At 39.5% G+C, this 22301-nt stretch overlaps 2 long non-coding RNA genes across 2 annotated transcripts; one reads left to right on the top strand and one right to left on the bottom strand.

Annotated features, from left to right (window-relative positions):
* Positions 1-363: 363 nt before the first annotated feature.
* Positions 364-3906, top strand: LOC309711831. The gene is made up of 3 exons (XR_014278109.1): positions 364-2189; positions 3054-3102; positions 3271-3906. It is a non-coding gene; the product is annotated as an uncharacterized lncRNA (long non-coding RNA).
* Positions 3907-10689: 6783 nt separating this feature from the next.
* LOC309710292 lies at positions 10690-17732 on the bottom strand. Its single transcript, XR_014277700.1, has 3 exons — positions 16491-17732; positions 12037-12150; positions 10690-11400 (listed from the first exon to the last, which is right to left on the bottom strand). It is a non-coding gene; the product is annotated as an uncharacterized lncRNA (long non-coding RNA).
* Positions 17733-22301: the final 4569 nt, after the last annotated feature.

Raw genomic sequence — 22301 nt, 5'->3', positions numbered from 1 at the left:
ATCATTGCAATCAAGCTATACTACAGCTCAAACGTTTGAAGTCAATTTTCACCTGGTTTATAACCATGTGATCTGTCCACACAGGAGTGATGGTTACTAAAAATGGGCCCATGTATAAGTGTGTAGACATTTCCTAATGCATCATGGGTGATTTAACATAAATGATTCATTAAACACACATCTGTGAAAACATTTCTGATAAACTTTGCCCAATTTTATGTTATAGCAAATATAATTTTAAAATTAAGACAAGAATGTTTGAATCTGACCACAAACTTTTGAGCAGTAGTGTGTGTTGTATGCATGTGTCTGTCTGTATCTGATCAGGATTTTGTCATCAGTGTCAACAAAACGCTCATTTTTTAGCTGGTTCTATCATCAAAATTGAGTTGGAGTGTTTTAACTCTGGTGGCAATCTCTCCCTAACAAGTCCACTTTATTGCGTGCTCATTTTCTCCTATTAGTGGCTCATAGGAGTCTAACTAATGAACTGTATGCATGTTTCCTAATCTGCCACACTTATCAGTGGCTCATGGTTGCTTAAGGCCTATGTCTGTACTTGACCACAGAGGCAGAGCGTCATTCAACCTCAATTCAAATATTATTCCTTAAAACTTGCATAGATCACCAATTATGAATGACGATTGATTAAATATTAACTGGTGTATGGATTGCAACAATAACAGCGAGTGTGTAGATTATATTACCTTTCCTCAGTTTATCACATTAAATCTCAGCTTACTAGTGACCCAGCATTTTTCTAAGTACAGAAGCGCTAAACAACATCATTTTTTCAAGTAATATAAAAATCATCTTTATATATTACCTTTTTAAACATCCCATTTTTCTTTCTAATGTCATTAAAACAATTTTGCACATTTGAATAACAGTAGTCAGACCTCCAGATCTTTTAAGCTTTCAGTTTTTTTCTCAGTGTCACACATGGATTAGTTTTCGTCTCTTTCAATAAGAAAGTCAAATCTTCAAACCCTAAAGCAATCTTTGTTTCTTTCAATCATTCCAATATTTTTCATCTTCTGTTATATAATTGCAGTTAACCAGGGCTTAGCTACTCTGATCTACAGGAATTTTGGGGGTGTGGATACCCATTTTCTTTTTTTCATAGGTGCGGAGCCTTTTTCTACAAAATTACGAATAAACTGCATTTTTTAAAATTACCTTTAACATAAATGTAGACTGACAAGTAACTCAACCGATCACACAGTGATCAGTAGAGAAGAAAGAAAATAACCCATTTCAAAATTTCTAGTTCAGATCAAAATTATTGTTCTGATTAAGGAAACAGTAAATCTGGCCACATTATTGTCCCGATCCTCCAATTTTCCCTTTCCAATGTGACTAAATAAAATTAAAAATTTTTTTTAAATAAAAGCAGTTGCACACCCAGATATTTCTTACAGTAAAAATCCTCCAACAATCTTTCAAAAGAAATTTTTTTGTCTTTCCTCAATTTTGAGACCAACTGAACCCACAAACCTGAAGCTGCAGACCCCAAACTAACTAAATTTAATGTTTCCTTAATCAGCACAGTAATTTTTAAGTCTTTATGTGTTATGTTTACTCACAGTTTTGATGCTTGCTTCTTCGACTTGACCCACGATTAGCTCTGCACCATCGCTCTGCTGTTTCCTCTCTCCTCATGCTTCTCCTTCGTGCGTCCTGTCCTCAAATATAATCCAACCTGCCTCCTTGTTTCCTCCTTGACTTGTATTCGCAAAATTTCCAGTTAAATTAAGAGTAATCCAGAAAAGTTTTCCTGCTTCAAAAGCTCTTCCAGTTGCCTGTCTTCTTGTCCTCCTTCAAATGTGCATTTTATGAATTTGTATTTATTTGACTTCATATTGCCATGACAACATAACACAGAGCATCATGGTAAATTAAAGCAGGTGGTTCTGTCCGCTACAGAAATGCTGATAAACTCAATTTATTTGAGTTGTCTTAACTTAGAAAAACTAAGTAAGATGGAAGTTTTTCTTCTCAGTGTGGAAGGATGAAAGATGTGTTTTGAAAATGCCACGTCACTACCGTCCTCCTCCCTAGCACGGATCAGTCCGCATGTTCATGGTGCCAGCATTTTTTATGGAATATGTTGAGCAAACCTAGAAAAGCGTCAGCTCAAGGGATTATTGTTGTCATTGCTGTGGATCTTTACCTGATACACTGACTTGGTGAGTAAATGTTTACTCTTATTCAAACTGATTTTGTGGCTTCTCTTAGTTTAGCACCAGGTTTATAATCGTGCTAGCTAGTTAGTGTTAGCCTAGCGTTGCTGCTGCGGCTGGGCTCATGTTACTTAAAAATTAACACCACAGCCTTAAAAACCTTATATAAAAATATGTCTGTGAAATTTTCTGTTGATTGTTTGAAATAAAAAAGTGAGATAAGAGCCCAGACAAAATTCTTCGGGGGGTGAAAACAATAAGCCAGGAGTTAGCTGTGCTTGCGGACTCTTATCAAGCCTTGACCTCCCGGTCAGCTGGGTAACAGAGCTCTCCGAAAACGTGGAAGCACTTTTGCAAATATGTGATATTTTGATAAATTAAGTAGATATTTGAGCATTACACAGCTACATTATCCACTGAAAATATCTTAAAAGGTTATTTTGTGACCCAGAAAGGGTAATCTAGGGGAAAGGAGGATCGCATATGTCGGCCATGGTTGTCGGAGCCTGTGCGTACTTGTAAGCTCGCCAATGGCGGAGGAGCGCGGCTTATTGCTTTTTCTGGGTCACAAAATCAACTTTTAAGATATTTTCAGGCGAGAATGTAGCTGTCGAAAGTTCAAATATCTGCTCGATTTATCAAGACATCACATATTTGCAAAAATGCCCCGACGTTTTCTGAGATGTCTATTTTTTTCATGCTTTGTGGCACCTTGAACATCTGTGGCATCTATTAATGTCAAATCTAGCCTTTATTTAACAACATAAGCAAACTCTATGTTACAATGATTGCACAGCCATTAAGGATCAAATCGGTTTCTGAAAAATGTTCTGTTTTTTCTCCCTCTGCTTGCTTCATACTGTCTTTGAGGCTCGGGACCAGCACTCCTGCTGTTGGACAGAAAGACATCAACTCAGTGGTAAGTATTTTGGTTTTCCAATATATTAGCAACTGTCAGTGACATTTATATTAATCAGGCTGAACTTTAATCATACTTTAGATCAGCCTGTTTTACTTATTGTTTTATTTGTTTTTTGGTTTGGGGAAGTTGTTTCTTTACTGATCTTTTCCTGTCTTCTGTTATTAGACTTGAGATATGACTGCACTAGGCTGTTGCTGGTGACTCCAGTTAATTCTACAAGACATGCTGTGTAAGTAAACAAACAACAACAGTTTGGTCTGCATTTCTTGAAAGATCACATCCCCCAAACTTAGTTTAGAGGGTCTACACTGAATATAGTGAAGTCTGCAAGTTTTCTAACAGCAAAATTTGTTTTGTGCCCAAATCATTTTGCACAACAAATATTTTTATTTTGATTATATAAGTAATGTAAGTACAAAACAAAGTTGTGGTAGGCCTAAACTTATTTTCAGAATAATTACATCTGCGACCTTGTTTCATTGTAAGATTATAACAGTGATGGCAATATAATTGTTTGTTGTTCAGCAGAACAGTGTCCAGTATGTTGGCTGTTATACTTTGTTGTGTTTGAAAATAAAAGTTGGTCTGATTTTAACATCCTTACAAAAAGTGTTGTTAATTATTTTTAATCATATTCAGGTTACCACAAATTGTTTTTTCATTTAGTTGAACTTGAAATGTTTGTCAGTAAGTAAACAATTAGCACTGTACAGTCAGAAATATCAAGTTATTCTTAATACTGCAGACTTGCACTGTATAAGTTGTCCTAACAGTCATCTTAAGTAAGCTTTACTTAGTTTTTTTGAGGCAACGAGTTCTGGGAACTAACAAGGCTTTACAGTGTACTCAAAATGAGTAAGTTGCCCTAACTTGGTCAACTTACGTAAACTTGATCCAATTTTCTTGAGTTCTGGGAACAAATGAGCTTGTACAGAGTACTCAAAATAAATAAGTTGTCCTAATTTATTCATTTTTAGCTAAGCTTTACTCAATTTTTTTGAGGCAACGAGTTTCCTCAATTATTTTGAGTTCTAACTAATTAGATTTTACAGTGTGTAAGAGCAGGAATTTAACTACAAACTCTCATAGTTCCCGTCAGTATCATTCATTCTGCTCTGCCTCAATGGTCACAGTGGCTAGTTTAAGTACGTTTGCCCCATAGAAATCCACTGATGTTCAGTGAGTCCCTTTGATACATATTTAGACCTTCATAATTTTCAGGGTGCATGAGTGTTATATCTCCATCTCATCCTAAACATTTTACCAACATGTAAAAGGCATACGTCCACAAGATTTTGATTTGTTTAATTGAAACTTGTTTGGGTTTGGGTGACTACTTGGATTAGGGGAGTATTATTTAGAGCAATGTTTGTCACTTTGGTTAATTGCTAAACTCAGGCCGTTTTTGTTCAGTCTTTTTCTAACTGAGCTTTCACATTTAACATGCTAACTGAAGCCTGTAGAGTCTGAGCTGTAGCTCTTTTATTTTCTGTATTGTACAGTCTGACTTAGGGGTGGATTTGCTGGGATTGGTGACTGTGTTGCATGTTTTGAATAATCTTCTTCAGAGTAGACTTTTGGTGTAAGCTGATAGTGAATGAAGAAAACTATAAAAAGCTGCTGTGGTTTTAATTTTCTAAGAAAGGGATTGCACATAATGCAGAGACGAGCGCACGGGGGATATCCAAATTCTAGGAAGGCAGCCTGCTGCTGTACACAGGCGGATTCTTCTCAGTCAGAGTTCTTAACAACTTGACTGTTTTCTCCAACCACACAAAGAGTGCTGTTTCCATTCTGGGAAGTCTACTCATTGGTGTAGGCAGCTCTTCAAATTATAAGTAGCTATATATGAGCAGCTATATTAGCTTTGACTTATCATATGTTAAATATTATACTTTCCTGGTTTAAAATTTATGATGGCTCAAAATTCAAACCTTACAAATTAAAACCCTGAATCATCACCACCTGTGTGAACTACAAGGGTGCCATCCTTTTTCTTTTCAATCCATTAAGTACCACATTTTACACACTGAGCAAGAAAGGAAGTAAGCTCTTCATGGTGACCCCAGAAATGTTAATGTATCACTTTCTAGCATACTACTGACACTGCTCGACATCTTCTTTTCTTTTTTTTGCGTGTCCCGTTTGGTTCTTTTGCCATCAGAATTATTGTGTAAAGACAAAGAAAGATGCCCAACAGATTTACTTTACCAAATGGACCATCCCAGCCTTGCCTTAATGATCTATTTGATTCACCTTTGCTTTTGTTGTTTATTTTGTTTTATTTTCACTTGCTAAACATGGGACAGATTTGACTGGGGGAAAGAAAACGGAGAAAGAAAGAGGAAAGGAAAAACAGCGGGGAAGAGGAACGTGATAAAGGACAAAAAAGAAAAACAAACAGACAAAAAAATACATATATCAATCACCTGGATCACCTGTCAGGAAAGAAAAAAGAGAAAACGAGCAAAAAAAAAAGAGAGCAATATAATAAATAACATCATCGCGATGATCTATGTGAATATAACAGTAAATACTAAATATTGAATATTATTGTGCAGCACGTAAGATCGACAGCGCACAGTGTGCTTTGAGGTAGGAGCCAGAGTGACGGGGGGGGTGTCACTGCTCGACATCTCACAGTACAGTATAAGAGTCCCGCCACAAGGAGACACTAAAGGCTTTCAAACCAACAGTTTCTGCTTCCAAAGTGGCGCCAGCCGTCACCACCGATCATCGTACTTATGTAACATAGACTGTGGATGCATGTTTAAGTTGATACATCACTTAAAGCAGGGGTGCCCAATCCCGGTCCTCGAGAGCTACCGTCCTGCAGCTTTTAGATGCATCCTTGTTCCCACACACCCGAATCAAATGAATGGCTTGTTATCAGGCCTTTGCCAAACATGATGGCATGCTGAAGAGGTAATCAAACCATTTGATTCAGCTGTGTTGGAGTAGGGATGCATCTAAAAGCTGCAGGATAGTAGCTCTCGAGGACTGGGATTGGGCAGCCCTGACTTAAAGCCACCACTGTTCAGGCATCACATCTGTCCATTAGGTTTCCCTTTCATACTCAACATTTTTATCCCTGGGTACTAACTTTTTTGTTTTTGCTGACTGTTTATTTATTTGTTTGTTTGTCTAATGCTCTTGTTGCACTGCTAAATAGGCAGTAGCCAACATGATTTATAAAGGGATTATAAAATCTAAGAAATTACTGCATTATTTTACTCTTATTAAACTCACTTTCCTAAAAACTGATTGCAGCTTCTACTTTGTTTAGTCAATGTTATGTCTCTAAATTATTTCATATCATTCATGGGAGATATGCTTGATAAATGATAAGTTAACAAGTCACTGCTACCAGCCTAATCAATTCATTGGGGCGACCTGCGTGTTGTGCTGCATTGTCTGATTTGGTCATAGTGTGTAAACACCTCTAGAGGCCACTGTTGTATAGCTGCTGCAAACTGAACGTGCCCGTACCAGAGGTTATACTTAAAATGGCAGCTGCCAGGAAGTCTCTTTGGACATTTGTGTTCGCCCTTTATGAAATAGATATGTTGTATTACAAGGTACTAATGCACCCTTGCATTGGTAAAATAAATTCTACTAGAATAGCTGATACTCCCTTACAGAAGATTTATTTTGACCTTTCTAAAGCCTTCTTTAAAAATTAGAAAATAAAATGAAAACAGGCATATCAAAAAAAGCCTACTAGAAATACTACTCTGCATTACATCCTAACACTTGGCTAAATCCTAATATGTAATTCTGGTTTAATAGTTTATTTCACTAAATGTGATTATGCACTGAAAAAAAACATGTTGGTTTAGATAATTCAATAGTGGACACTGGTTGCACACAGATGTTTTGCTTTGGCACGAACTTAAACTATTGAGGTGAATTAACACAAGTTATTCATATTCAATAAACCTGTGCAATTTGTGTTGATAAAATATGATTGAAACATGTTTTGGTGAAGTAATTTGAGCTCCTGGATATTTTAATCCTTCACAATTTTCACACTTTATTCCAACACTATTCAGTAACTTTTACCCAAATACTATTTGGTCACTGAAATACTATATGTTATCTTGTCTGTGAAGGTTCTCAGTCATCCAGGTCATCGTAGTCAAAGGAGCTTGCAACTTCTTTAAGTTACGTCTTCAAGTAACTTAAAGAAGTCCAGATGCTTTTCTTTGCAAGCTTCTTTGACTACATGTTATCTTCAAATTACATGTTGGTATTACATTCCAAATATTTTCCAGTGAAAGCCTTATAACAGATTGTATTGTTCTCTTCCAAGATTGTTGCCAGCATCCCCTAGTAACCTTTCAAAACAAAAACGCTAATATCACTGCAGTGACAGTAGGTAAACCAGGGGTCTCAAACTCACGGCTCAGGGGCCACCTGCGGCCCACGTCACCCCTACTTGCCACCCTTACTGTTGACGTGAAGAAAGGAAATGCAATTTGGCCCTTGAAGTTAGTTTTTGTTACGGGGGATTTTGTGGAAATTGAAAATAAGTTGTTTAAAAAGCAAAAATGTTTTAAAATGAGGGCAATATGAGCAGAGAGTAAAAACATGTTGAGGGATTGGCTGTATTAGTTCAGTGAGAGAGTTATATGTAAAGAAAACAATTTTCACTAGCAGTCAAAAACTAATGTGTTCACTTATGTCTGCATTTTTATTTTGTTAAATATGGACAAAACTATTGTAGAAATGCTTCCACGTGTCTGGCCAGAAAGAGAGTATCTTTCCTTTTTATTTGTTAGTTCAATAACAAGGTTTCAGTTAGTTAAGAGTGAGAAGTTTTTTGCATTCACATTTGCAGTTTTGTTATACAATATTTGAAACTTAAAACAAACAAACAAAACACTACATTTTCTGAAAGATTTGTGGGTGTTTTCTTGTTTGTTTGTTTTTGTACTACTTGAACACTAAAGTGGCCCTCCAATGACATGACAGTACCAGCAGTGGCCCACAGCTCATTTAAGATTGACACCCCTGCTTTAAGGTGTTATTATGTGGATATGTTGGTTTTATTTAGTTGCTGTCAACAAGTGGAAGGTAACCTAATGAAGCCTGTTATGTCTTTCTGTGGCTCAGAAGTTGGAAATTTCAATAACAGTGCGTTATCCAATTACTCAGATTGTCAGAGGAGTTCACATTTCCCTATATACTCGATTAAAATACCCCATCTTCGATCCATCCCATACAGGTCACCCTGACAACACTGAGCAGTCCCTTCAGTGACAGGCTGCTGCTCCTGCCAGACTGTACACTGCACAACAGCAGTGAATGTACACCACATATGAACACACTGGGGTCTTTACATATATCAGTGTGCAATACTAAATACCTGCTACTATTAACACCCAAACACTGCACTATGTTTCATTCTTCTTCTACTAGTAATCTGTATAATTGCATCATATATGTGTATATATGTATGTCTGTATATGTATGTGTGTGTATTTGTGTGTGTGTGTGTGTGTGTGTACGTGTGTGTGTGTATGTGTAGATAGATAGATAGATAGATAGATAGAGTGATTTACATATATAAGTACATATCTATTCATTGTACCTGCATAGTCTATATTTCTTCTATTTTTGCAAAGCATTATTGCTGTTAGGTATGCTGCATGTGTTCATTTGTTCCTGCCTTGTGTACTCTGCTGCAGTAACAATTTGAATTTCCCAACTTATCTGAACTGTATCTAAACCCAGCTGATATCTGGCTACATTTTCTGCTGAGCATCCAAATCACACTGGACTGAAGTTTACACTGTATAATGCCTGATTTCTTGTAAATATTTAACGAAATCTATCTGACCCCAGTAGGCACTCCCACACTCCGCGACCCGCCAGGGAAAGGGGGCCCAGGCCCATCCAGACCGGGGCCCAGTGCAGCAGCGCCTCCCGGCCCCACAGAGCCCGGGACAGTCCACCCAACCCCACCACAGAGAAAACTGCACCCACCCCACCATCCACTCATCTTCCAGACTACATAAGACAATAAACGCCCAGGCTGAGATCTTCCTCCACCTCTCCTGTATCTCCCCCTCCTGCAGAGAGAGTTCCTGAAGAGAGGAAAGCTCCTGCAAGATGTGACTATCTCCCCCACCAGTTGAAGAGCCCCCCAGGTGGCTCGACGCACCGGCGGCACCCTGCTCCAGGGCTGGGCCCCCATGCACCCACCCGCCCACAACCCCGGCAACACACCAACCAGGACCCAAGCCCCCGAGGCCCGGCCCGGGCCCCAGCCCAGAGACGGAGCGCCCCCAGAACCTCACGCCCATCCCGGACCCACCCAGGGGCAGCAAAGGCCACTCTTAATACAGACAGAAGTCAGGTAGTCAAAAATCTCTTATTCTGCTTTTTGTATTCTGAACTTCTTGAGTGGACAGCCAACAATCCTACAAATAGACTAGAGGATGTGCCTGAAATGTTTGTTAAAACAAATAACTGGACCTTAGTTGTTAAGCTCAATGTTCTGACTGTCACATGGAGTCTTTCAGGTTGTTTTACGTTTACTATCACAAATGAATGTTTTTTCCCCTAATGAATATACATTTTAGGTCTAAAGTGTCTAAAATCTGCAGTTTTGGAATTTTTCATGTGGATAACAAAATTAAAAAACAAAGAAAAAAAAACACTCCAAAAAAACAAGTGATACATGTGATGAAGGACTGACATAATTTGATTCATAAGACTTTATTTGATATTCACATACTGTAAGCAGAAAACAGCTTTAACAAAGCAAACTTGATGGAAAGGACTAACACCAAGCTTATCCATCGTTAAAACTGAAAAATCAAACCAAAGTAATAAATTACAGATCTCCCTTAAATGTAAAGTGAACTTTCTAATAGGCTCTTCTGGCCTTTGTCTGCAGTCATAAAACATGGCACGCAAGGTACCCACAGCTGTTTTGTCCCCGTACAGTTCTTTAAGTTGAAGAAAGATCTTATCTGGCGTATCCCGCTCCACTTGCTCCAAAATAAGAATTTCACGTTGTGGTTCTCCTAATGCACTCAGCACAAAATCACACTGCTGTTCTATAGACCACTTTTGAGCATGGAGCATTGCACTAATCTGGCTCTCCCGGTCTTCGTAATTCGTGTTAAGCCACAAAATTCTGGTACACAGGGTGCACCAATAAAAAATGGTGACACCATATTAACGGTTTCAGATAGTTCATCAGCCATATTGATCAGTCTAAGGCAGGTGGTTTTGTATGCTGGTCAAAAATCCTGTCGACAAACGTCAAATGTTACGTATGGTTCACAATGACTCCCGTACAAGAACGTAGTAAGGTCTACTATTGACCAGTAAGAAACCACCACACTCACACTGCAATGGGGTCCACAAGATTTAGTTTTCTTCCTCCAAGTCAGACTACAGGCTGAGGACACAACTCCGGCCTGGAATCCAAGGCCCAAAGCCATGAACTTCTTCTTTTTGCATGTTGTTGTAAGTTAAAATCCTAATAAAACGTCTAATTATTTATTTACCTGCTGACTGCAAAACAGCCACCACACTTCCGGCTATCACTTCTCCTCCATTAGAAGCTGCAGCAGACGACATCATGCCTGCAGCGCAGGAGCCTGCAGCTATTCCAGCTGAATTGAAACCTGCAACTCCCAGAAGAGCAGGAGCAGTGACTACAGCACCTACTGCAGGAAGACAAGACATGTATCAGACATGGATTGGGCTTTGATTCAAATTAGCTTACTTGCTCCTGCAGCAGTACACACAGCTGTCACTATAACACAACATAAGAACACACATTAACATCTAACTGGGCCATAGCTCAGCACACAGCTGATCAAGGATTTAGATCAAGTAACTGAGCTACAGAGAAGACGGGGAGGCTCTACGCTACGATGGAGTATTAGAGCCACAAGAAAAAAGTTGTTGATATGGACATTACTGTTCCACAACAAACTGCTATAATTACTGTTTCTGCTACAAAATTCCTTATTTAGATGAGTTAGTGACACAAATTGATCAGCCATTGTGTGATACAACATTCAACCTCTTTATTGCACGAGGATGTAACCATCGATAACCTTGCATCTGTCCATTAGATCGTGGCTCAAGACTTGGCAGTTTGTCTTGTAATTGGAAGGTTGCCGGTTCAAGCCGCGGCTCGGACAGTCTTGGTCGTTGTGTCCTTGGGCAAGACACTTCACCTACCGCCTACTAGTGGAGGCCAGAGGGCCCGATGGCGTGATATGGCAGCCTCGCTTCTGTCGGCCTGCCTCAGGGCAGCTGTGGCTACAACTGTAAAAAAAAGTGCTATATAAATGCAATCCATTATTACTAGCCCTTTTTTTGGTACAACCTAATACTTATCACCACACTGTGTTTATGAGCTAAAACTCCTGGTGAAAAGCATTTTAAAGTTGTGTTCTGGTTATTTTAGCTCATGTTTCCTTCTTGCTAAAACCAATTCTGAAGTACGATTTCACCAACTCAGATGATATACAGTAGCAACCATGGCAGCTTGCCTTGAGACAGCTGTAATCTCCACATTTTGACTTTATTCTCAAAATGATCGATAATACCTTTCTTAACTTTGGCCTCATACTACATCGTATTATCCTGACTGCAGCACAGTTACATGTAATTGTTTCAGGAAGAAACACTTGGTTACTGATCATCAGGATGCTTCACAATGAATACATGTATTGATATGTATTTACCTATGAGTTTTAGAGATAAAATAAAAATACATAAATAAGCAAATAGGTTTGTTAAATGCCCGGCTGTGATGGCTAAGGCTGTCACTGAAACACAAGAAAGAAAACTAAAGATCTCACCACAGCTGAGTCTGGAAATATTAAGACATTTTCTGTAATGCTAGAATCATCAACTCATATAATGTAGAGATGATCTGAAAAAGGCAGCTGTACTCACATAGACCCATTGTTCCACTCAGGATGAGAAACCTAAGATTGGACTGTGTCTTAAACAGAAGTGAGCATCAGCTGTTATTTCCTGGATAATGAAACTGAATGGGCGTCACTGGGTCTGTGAAGTAAATAAACTTCCTTTAGTCATCATAGAACAAGTGATTGTGAGGCTGGATCTCAGGAGGTTTGACATATTTATTTATTTTATGTTTTTTATTATGTATTTCACACGTGTTATTTCAAGGATTGTTCTTTCTATTTTAATCCTTATGTTAAATCAACTGCTTAAAATAAACACAAACAAAAAGGAGGTTATGATACGGAGCGTGTTTGAATGTTATTTGGGTCACTGAAAATGTGTCTGCATTATGTGTGCCCTTTCTTTGGGGTGTGGTATGTAACATAAGAAAGACCGCAGGTACCAATTAGTGTAGAATTTCCTCACATACTTGAGTCATACCTTGATTCTGGTTTAATCTTGTTAAGAAAAATAGTGAGAAACAGAAATGGAAATAAAATGGGTGAGTATAAAAGGCTTATCACAGCAGACACAAGAGCAGAAGGTGAGAGGAGTTATAAAAACAACCAACGTCTGAGAAGCCCTGGACAGGAGATCCTATGAAATGGCAGCACTGGAGATCATGACAAGACACACGTTCAGGAAAGTTTATTACACTGCATTTAATCCCAGTCATTTTCAGAGAGAGATTAAAGGTTGAAGACTGATTTATAACAAGTCCCCACACAAACATAGATAAAGCACTAAAAGTGCCTCACTGACGAGCAAGAAGTGCAATAAATAACTGAGAAGTGATACATGCTGTATGGGCGTCGCACATATGACGAGTTAGGAGTGAGAACGTGTTGATCTGCAGGGAAGCAGGAGACTGCTGTTATAGAGTGGATTGAGGATTTTTATTCTTTATTTCTATTTTTCAAGACTTTGTGAATTGTCTTTTTTTTAAATAACTTGGCTTACCCTTTTTGGTTTTGTTAATATTGGCAATAGTGTGAAGTACTATTGTTGGGTTAGAATATATTTATTATATAGGTCATCCAGTTAAGGTAAATGTCATGTTTTGAATTGTTAGAATCTGATGAGCATTATTTTCTTTTCTTTTTTGTTGTTTTGTTTTTCTGTTTTCCCCCTGAGAGATTACCACCTTAACGTGGTCAGGCGATGTGATGGCTGCAGTTACAGCCACACAGTGGTAATATCAGTGTAGAGGCTTACACACAACACTGCATCCACATTGGTCTTTCTTTAAATATAAGGTTTAATTTACTGGTTTTGGTCTCAGTTAGGTTTTTGTGTGCTTTACCCCTTTTTGTGATTTTTGTGGGCTGATCAGCCACTATTTAAGTTTCCCCCGTTGTCTTCTTTAGTGAGGTCAGTTTGTTTGAGGTATCAGTATTGGTTGTTGCTAACTTTGAGTAGAGTTCTGTTATTTTGACCTCTTTTATGGGCACATATGATTTTTTTTTTTTGTATAATTTAACCAACTATGTTGTTGGGTTAAATAAATAAAAAAATGGGGGGGGGGGGGCTGTACTGCAGTGGCCCTGAGAGGCCAAATGCAAACCATCAAAAAGGAAAGTTATGAGTTTAATGTTAAAATACGAGAGCGTTTCTCTCGTATCTGTCCTGATACTGCTATTTCATCTGCTATAAACAATAACCATACACTATTATTGCAATCTATACTACAGCTCAAAAGTCTGTAGAGAATTAGAAATGTCTTATTTTCTGACAACAGTAAAAATCGTTTAGAAGTTTTACTAAATTAATCAGAAGCGTAAAGAAATATAAATAATTAACGGTAACATTTATCATAAATCACAAATGAGATTTAGTGGAATATCTACTTAGTGTTGTTGAGACTCTCCAATTCTTTTTGTCTCGGTAGAGATCACGCAGAGATGTTTCCAAATTTCACACAATCCTTTTATTACCCATTTTCCTTACAGATGCATCTGGAGATCAGCACACTGCATCCTGTGCAGTCCTACTCTAAAGGCTGATCTGAAGAGTTTCACACAACAGCTACAGTTATAGTCTCTGGTCTCCAATTTCTACAGTAAATCCCCCACAATGGAAAAACACTGGTAAAGTGGCCTGGGGTGCTGACACCCTGACCCCCCATCTCCTTTTAAGGTAATGTACATTGGCAATTGTCTGCCCCTCACCCTCAGTAAATCTTGCTACTGTCCTGTGTTTGGGGTTAATTGCCCCACTTCCCTGCACCCCAGTTCTTTGTTCCCATCCCAGGACTATTTTCTATTTTCTAATCTTAAATCCTATAAACAACAAAATCATACTACGACACACACTAATAAACTACATTCACTATGACCTCAATACCTATTAGACAGTCCATTATTTCTACAGTGTACTGTTATGAAAACAACAGAATGATGATGAGACACTGTGGTAAAGTCTTACAGGTATATTTGCAGATAGTTATCAATACAGGATAAACACTGTGGGCTCCAGGAGACGGGGCAGAGGTAGGGAAGGTTGTCTGGAGGCACACTCAGACACTGTCACAGAAGGTCATGGAGATCCGTAACACTGAAACGTCTGCACAGAAACAAAGAGTGAGCAACCCATCTTGCCTCAATGATTACCGCCCAGTAGCACTCACCCCCATCATCACTAAGTGCTTAGAGCGACTGGTCCTAGCACACTTCAAATCCTGTCTCCCCCCCACCCTGGACCCCCACCAATTCGCATACCGCCGGAACAGGAGCACAGAGGATGCAGTCTCCATCGCAATGCACTCTGTCCTCTCACACCTGGACAACAACAACACCTACGCCAGAATGCTGTTTATAGACTTCAGTTCAGCATTCAATACAATCCACCCCTCACAACTCATCAGGAAACTGACAGACCTGGGTATCAGTTCCCTCATCTGCAAATGGTTACTGGACTTCCTGACCAACCGCCCCCAACATGTCCGGCTGGATAACCGCTGCTCATCTACCATCACAATGAACACCGGTGTACCACAAGGCTGTGTGATGAGCCCTTTCCTCTACTCCCTCTTCACCCACGACTGCAGACCTGCTGATGGTTCCAACACCATCATTAAGTTTGCAGATGACACCACGGTGATTGGCCTCATCAGTGACAACGATGAGGCCGCCTACAGGGAGGAGGTGGATCGTCTGGCTGAGTGGTGCGACAGAAACAACCTGCTGCTTAACACCGAGAAGACCAAGGAGCTCATCGTGGACTACAGGAGGAATGCTGACCCACATCCACCCATCCACATTAAGGGGACGGCTGTGGAGCGTGTGAGCAGCTTCAAGTTCCTGGGAGTCCACATCTCCGAGGATCTCACCTGGACGACCAACTGCTCCAAGCTGGTCAAGAAGGCTCACCAGCGCCTCTTCTTCTTGAGGACTCTGAGGAAGAACCACCTGTCCTCAGACATCCTGGTGAACTTCTATCGCTGCACCATCGAGAGCATCCTGACCAACTGTATAACAGTCTGGTACGGGAACTGCTCTGCCTCGGACCGGAAGGCGTTGCAGAGGGTCGTGAAAACTGCCCAGCGCATCGCCGGAGCACCACTTCCTGCCATAAAAGACATCTACAGGAAGCGGTGTCTGAAAAGGGCTGGGAAAATCATCAAAGACCCCAGTCACCCATCACATGGACTCTTCACCCTCCTGCCCTCTGGGAGGCGCCACAGGAGCCTCCGGACTAAGACCACCAGGTACCGGAACAGCTTCTTCCCCACAGCTGTCAGACTCCTGAACTCTGCCTCCTGACATCTGACCCACGTTAAACTCATGGACTGAACATACACACACCCACAATGGACAACTGTACCCTCAAACACAATAATAACATGGACTGAACCACCACTCACAACCACTAGCACTTTATACAGCCTCTGTAGAAACTATCTACACCCTCACTTATCTTAACTGCACTACTGTATAGCTCTGTGTAAATAATCATTCTGTACATTCGATAATTTTTAATCCTACAACTGTTTACAACTTGCATAGTTCCCATTTCTGTATAGCTGTATATCCCAGATTCTGTAAAGTTATTTATTTCATATTCTGTATAGTTTTTCATATTTATATCCTGTTCATATCCTGTACATAGCTTGTACTCACTACAGCCTGTACATACTTATAGTTATAGAATATTCACAACCTACTTCATACCGTGTACATTATAACATACCATAATAGACCCATTTCTGTAATATACTCACATATCTATATTATTGCTAATATATATTGTAATATATCTATATCACTAAAGCACTTCTGGATGGATGCAAACTGCATTTCGTTGCCCTGTACCTGTGCATGTGCAATGACAATAAAGTTGAATTCTATTCTATTCTATTCTATTCTATTCTATTCTATTCTATTCAATTCAAAGGCAAGAACTGATGGAAAATGTGACATGACTGTGGCATAATACGTTACCTTGGTACTGCAATGATCTGGTTGTTTAGAAGCCAGCATGAAGACCTCGCGAGGAACAGGCGAGTAATCAGCTGATTGTTCACAAGTGACTGAGGGACGGGAAGATGGAGGAGCATCCCCTAAAAAAGACAAGCACACGGACAACAACACAGGCATACACCGAAAGAGGAGAGAGAAAGAAGCAGGCCAGCAAAAGAGAGCAAGGGAACCATGACATCTACTGAGGCCCATTTTTATTTGGTACATCGTATCACCAGATGTCAGTTTGTGATGTTAGATCCCAACTTGTCAGTGAAGAAATCTTTTTCCAAAGATATCAGCACAAACCAAAATCATTGTGTGGATTAAAAAGAGCAAATTGTTGAAGTTTGTGATGGATCACTCCATTTTCTGTTTGCACTTGTCAGATGTGTTGCAGGTATATAACCATGTGATCAGTCCATACAGCAGTGATCGTTACTACAAATGGGCCCATGTATAAGTGTGTAGATATTTCCTAATACATCATGGGTGATTTAACATAAATGATTCATTAAACACACATCTGTGAAAACATTTCTGATAAACTTCGCCTAATTTTATGTTATAGCAAATATAATTTAAAAATTAAAAGAAGAATGTTTGAATCTGACCACAAACTTTTGAGCAGTAGTGTGTGTTGTATGCATGTGTCTGTCTGTATCTGATCAGGATTTTGTCATCAGTTTCAACAAAACGCTCATTTTTTAGCTGTTTCTATCATCAAAATTGAGTTGGAGTGTTTTAACTCTGATGGCAATCTCTCCCTAACAAGTCCACTTTATTGCGTGCTCATTTTCTCCTATTAGTGGCTCATACGTATATAATTAGGAAACATGCATTAAGTCAGCGGTCCTCAACCTTTTTCGCGCCACGGACCGGTTTATGCCCGACAATATTTTCACAGACCGGCCTTTAAGGTGTCGCGGATAAATACAACAAAATAAAACTAGTACCGGTACCGAAAAAAAGAAGATTTATTCATAACACACTTGAAAAGACCCAGGGACACCGAGTTAACAATAAAAACGATAACAAAATAACGCTGAAAACCGATAAAAACCCTGAAAACCATACATTTCACACCTGAGCCTCAACTCTCGCGGCCCGGTACCAAACGACTCACGGACCGGCAGCGGTCCGAGGCCCGGGGGTTGGGGACCGCTGCATTAAGTGCACTAATTTCTCACACTTATCAGTGGCTCATGGTTGCTTAAGGCCTATGTCTGTACTTGACCACAGAGGCAGAGCATCATTCAACCTGCCAGCTGCCTATCTTGGGAGCTTTTCAAGGATGACAGACTCCACTTTCTCTGCAGCAAGACAGCTCATAACTTTTTTACAGTGTCTCCCTGTCCTCAGACTTCTATATGTTCTTCTGTAATAGATAACTATACACTATCATTGCAATCTACACTACAGCTCAAACGTTTGAAGTCAATTTTCACCTGGTTTATAACCATGTGATCTGTCCACACAGGAGTGATTGTTTCTAAAATTTGGCGCACGTATAAGTGTGTTGACATTTCCTAATGCATCATGGGTGATTTAACTTCAATGATTAATTAAACAAACATCTGTGAAAACATTTATGATCATTTTCATGTAATATTATGTTAAAAGTAAATGTAAATTATTAATTAAAAGACAACTGTTTGAAACTGACCACAAACTTTTGAGCAGTAGTGTGTGTTGTATGCATGTGTCTGTCTGTATCTGATCAGGATTTTGTCATCAGTTTCAACAAGACGCTCATTTTTTAGCTGTTTCTATCATCAAAATTGAGTTGGAGTGTTTTAACTCTGATGGCAATCTCTCCCTAACAAGTCCACTTTATTGCGTGCTCATTTTCTCCTATTAGTTGCTCATACATATATAATTAGGAAACATGCATTAAGTCAGTAGTCCTCAACCTTTTTTGTGCCACGGACCGGTTTATGCCCAACAATATTTTCACGGACGGGCCTTTAAGGTGTCGCGGATAAATACAACAAAATAAAACTAGTACCGGTACCGGAAAAAAAGAAGATTTATTTATAACACACTTGAAAAGACCCAGGGACACCGAGTTAACGATAAAAACGATAACAAAATAACGCTGAAAACCGATAAAAACCCTGAAAACCATACATTTCACACCTGAGCCTCAACTCTCGCGGCCCGGTACCAAACGACTCATGGACCGGCACCGGTCCGAGGCCCGGGGGTTGGGGACCGCTGCATTAAGTGCACTAATTTCTCACACTTATCAGTGGCTCATGGTTGCTTAAGGCCTATGTCTGTACTTGACCACAGAGGCAGAGCATCATTCAACCTGCCAGCTGCCTATCTTGGGAGCTTTTCAGGGATGACAGACTCCACTTTCTCTGCAGCAAGACAGCTCATAACTTTTTTACAGTGTCTCCCTGTCCTCAGACTTCTATATGTTCTTCTGTAATAGATAACTATACACTATCATTGCAATCTACACTACAGCTCAAAGGTTTGAAGTCAGTTTTCACCTGGTTTATAACCATGTGATCTGTCCACACAGCAGTGATGGTTACTAAAAATGGGCCCATGTATTTGTGTGTAGACATTTCCTAATGCATCATGGGTGATTTAACATAAATGATTCATTAAACACACATCTGTGAAAACATTTCTGATAAACTTTGCCTAATTTTATGTTATAGCAAATATAATTTTAAAATTAAAACAAGAATGTTTGAAACTGACCACAAACTTTTGAGCAGTAGTGTGTGTTGTATGCATGTGTCTGTCTGTATCTGATCAGGATTTTGTCATCAGTGTCACCAAACGCTCATTTTTTAGCTGGTTCTATCATCAAAATTGAGTTGGAGTGTTTTAACTCTGGTGGCAATCTCTCCCTAACAAGTCCACTTTATTGCGTGCTCATTTTCTCCTATTAGTGGCTCATACGTATATAATTAGGAAACATGCATTAAGTCAGTGGTCCTAAACCTTTTTTGCGCCACGGACCGGTTTATGCCCGACAATATTTTCATGGACCGGCCTTTAAGGTGTCGCGGATAAATACAACAAAATAAAACTAGTACCGGTACCGGAGAAAAAGAAGATTTATTTATGACACACTTGAAAAGACCCAGGGACACCGAGTTAACGATAAAAACGATAACAAAATAACGCTGAAAACCGATAAAAACCCTGAAAACCATACATTTCACACCTGAGCCTCAACTCTCGCGGCCCGGTACCAAACGACTCACGGACCGGCACCTTTCCGAGGCCCGGGGGTTGAGGACCGCTGCATTAAGTGCACTAATTTCTCACACTTATCAGTGGCTCATGGTTGCTTAAGGCCTATGTCTGTACTTGACCACAGAGGCAGAGCATCATTCAACCTGCCAGCTGCCTATCTTGGGAGCTTTTCAAGGATGACAGACTCCACTTTCTCTGCAGCAAGACAGCTCATAACTTTTTTACAGTGTCTCCCTGTCCTCATACTTCTATATGTTCTTCTGTAATAGATAACTATACACTATCATTGCAATCTACACTACAGCTCAAACGTTTGAAGTCAGTTTTCACCTGGTTTATAACCATGTGATCTGTCCACACAGGAGTGATTGTTTCTAAAATTTGGCGCACGTATAAGTGTGTTGACATTTCCTAATGCATCATGGGTGATTTAACATAAATGATTCATTAAACACACATCTGTGAAAACATTTCTGATAAACTTTGCCTAATTTTATGTTATAGTAAATATAATTTTAAAATTAAAACAAGAATGTTTGATTCTGACCACAAACGTTTGAGCAGTAGTGTGTGTTGTATGCATGTGTCTGTCTGTATCTGATCAGGATTTTGTCATCAGTTTCAACAAGACGCTCATTTTTTAGCTGTTTCTATCATCAAAATTGAGTTGGAGTGTTTTAACTCTGATGGCAATCTCTCCCTAACAAGTCCACTTTATTGCGTGCTCATTTTCTCCTTTTAGTGGCCCATACGTATATAATTAGGAAACATGCATTAAGTCAGTGGTCCTCAACCTTTTTTGCGCCACGGACCGGTTTATGCCCGACAATATTTTCATGGACCGGCCTTTAAGGTGTCGCGGATAAATACAACAAAATAAAACTAGTACCGGTACCAGAAAAAAAGAAGATTTATTTATGACACACTTGAAAAGACCCAGGGACACCGAGTTAACGATAAAAACGATAACAAAATAACTCTGAATACCGATTAAAAACCCTGAAAACCATACATTTCACAACTGAGCCTCAACTCTCGCGGACCGGCACCTTTCCGAGGCCCGGGGGTTGGGGACCGCTGCATTAAGTGCACTAATTTCTCACACTTATCAGTGGCTCATGGTTGCTTAAGGCCTATGTCTGTACTTGACCACAGAGGCAGAGCATCATTCAACCTGCCAGCTGCCTATCTTGGGAGCTTTTCAAGGATGACAGACTCCACTTTCTCTGCAGCAAGACAGCTCATAACTTTTTTACAGTGTCTCCCTGTCCTCATACTTCTATATGTTCTTCTGTAATAGATAACTATACACTATCATTGCAATCTACACTACAGCTCAAACGTTTGAAGTCAGTTTTCACCTGGTTTATAACCATGTGATCTGTCCACACAGGAGTGATTGTTTCTAAAATTTGGCGCACGTATAAGTGTGTAGACATTTCCTAATGCATCATGGGTGATTTAACATAAATGATTCATTAAACACACATCTGTGAAAACATTTCTGATCATTTTCATGTAATATTATGTTAAAAGTAAATGTAAATTATTAATTAAAAAGACGACAGTTTGAATCTGACCACAAACCTTTGAGCAGTAGTGTGTGTTGTATGCATGTGTCTGTCTGTATCTGATCAGGATTTTGTCATCAGTTTCAACAAGACGCTCATTTTTTAGCTGTTTCTATCATCAAAATTGAGTTGGAGTGTTTTAACTCTGATGGCAATCTCTCCCTAACAAGTCCACTTTATTGCGTGCTCATTTTCTCCTATTAGTTGCTCATACGTATATAATTAGGAAACATGCATTAAGTCAGTAGTCCTCAACCTTTTTTGTGCCACGGACCGGTTTATGCCCAACAATATTTTCACGAACGGGCCTTTAAGGTGTCGCGGATAAATACAACAAAATAAAAGTAGTACCGGTACCGGAAAAAAAGAAGATTTATTTATAACACACTTGAAAAGACCCAGGGACACCGAGTTAACGATAAAAACGATAACAAAATAACGCTGAATACCGATAAAAACCCTGAAAACCATACATTTCACACCTGAGCCTCAACTCTCGCGGCCCGGTACCAAACGACTCATGGACCGGCACCGGTCCGAGGCCCGGGGGTTGGGGACCGCTGCATTAAGTGCACTAATTTCTCACACTTATCAGTGGCTCATGGTTGCTTAAGGCCTATGTCTGTACTTGACCAAAGAGGCAGAGCATCATTCAACCTGCCAGCTGCCTATCTTGGGAGCTTTTCAAGGATGACAGACTCCACTTTCTCTGCAGCAAGACAGCTCATAACTTTTTTACAGTGTCTCCCTGTCCTCAGACTTCTATATATTCTTCTGTAATAGATAACTATACACTATCATTGCAATCCACACTACAGCTCAAACGTTTGAAGTCAATTTTCACCTGGTTTATAACCATGTGATCGGTCCACACAGGAATGATTGTTTCTAAAATTTGGCGCACGTATAAGTGTGTTGACATTTCCTAATGCATCATGGGTGATTTAACTTCAATGATTAATTAAACAAACATCTGTGAAAACATTTATGATCATTTTCA

The sequence above is a fragment of the Aulonocara stuartgranti genome, assembly GCF_965226115.1.
Source record: "Aulonocara stuartgranti genome assembly, chromosome: 7".
Classification (NCBI taxonomy): Eukaryota; Metazoa; Chordata; class Actinopteri; order Cichliformes; family Cichlidae; genus Aulonocara; species Aulonocara stuartgranti.
This window is presented reverse-complemented; position numbering and strand designations above follow the sequence as displayed.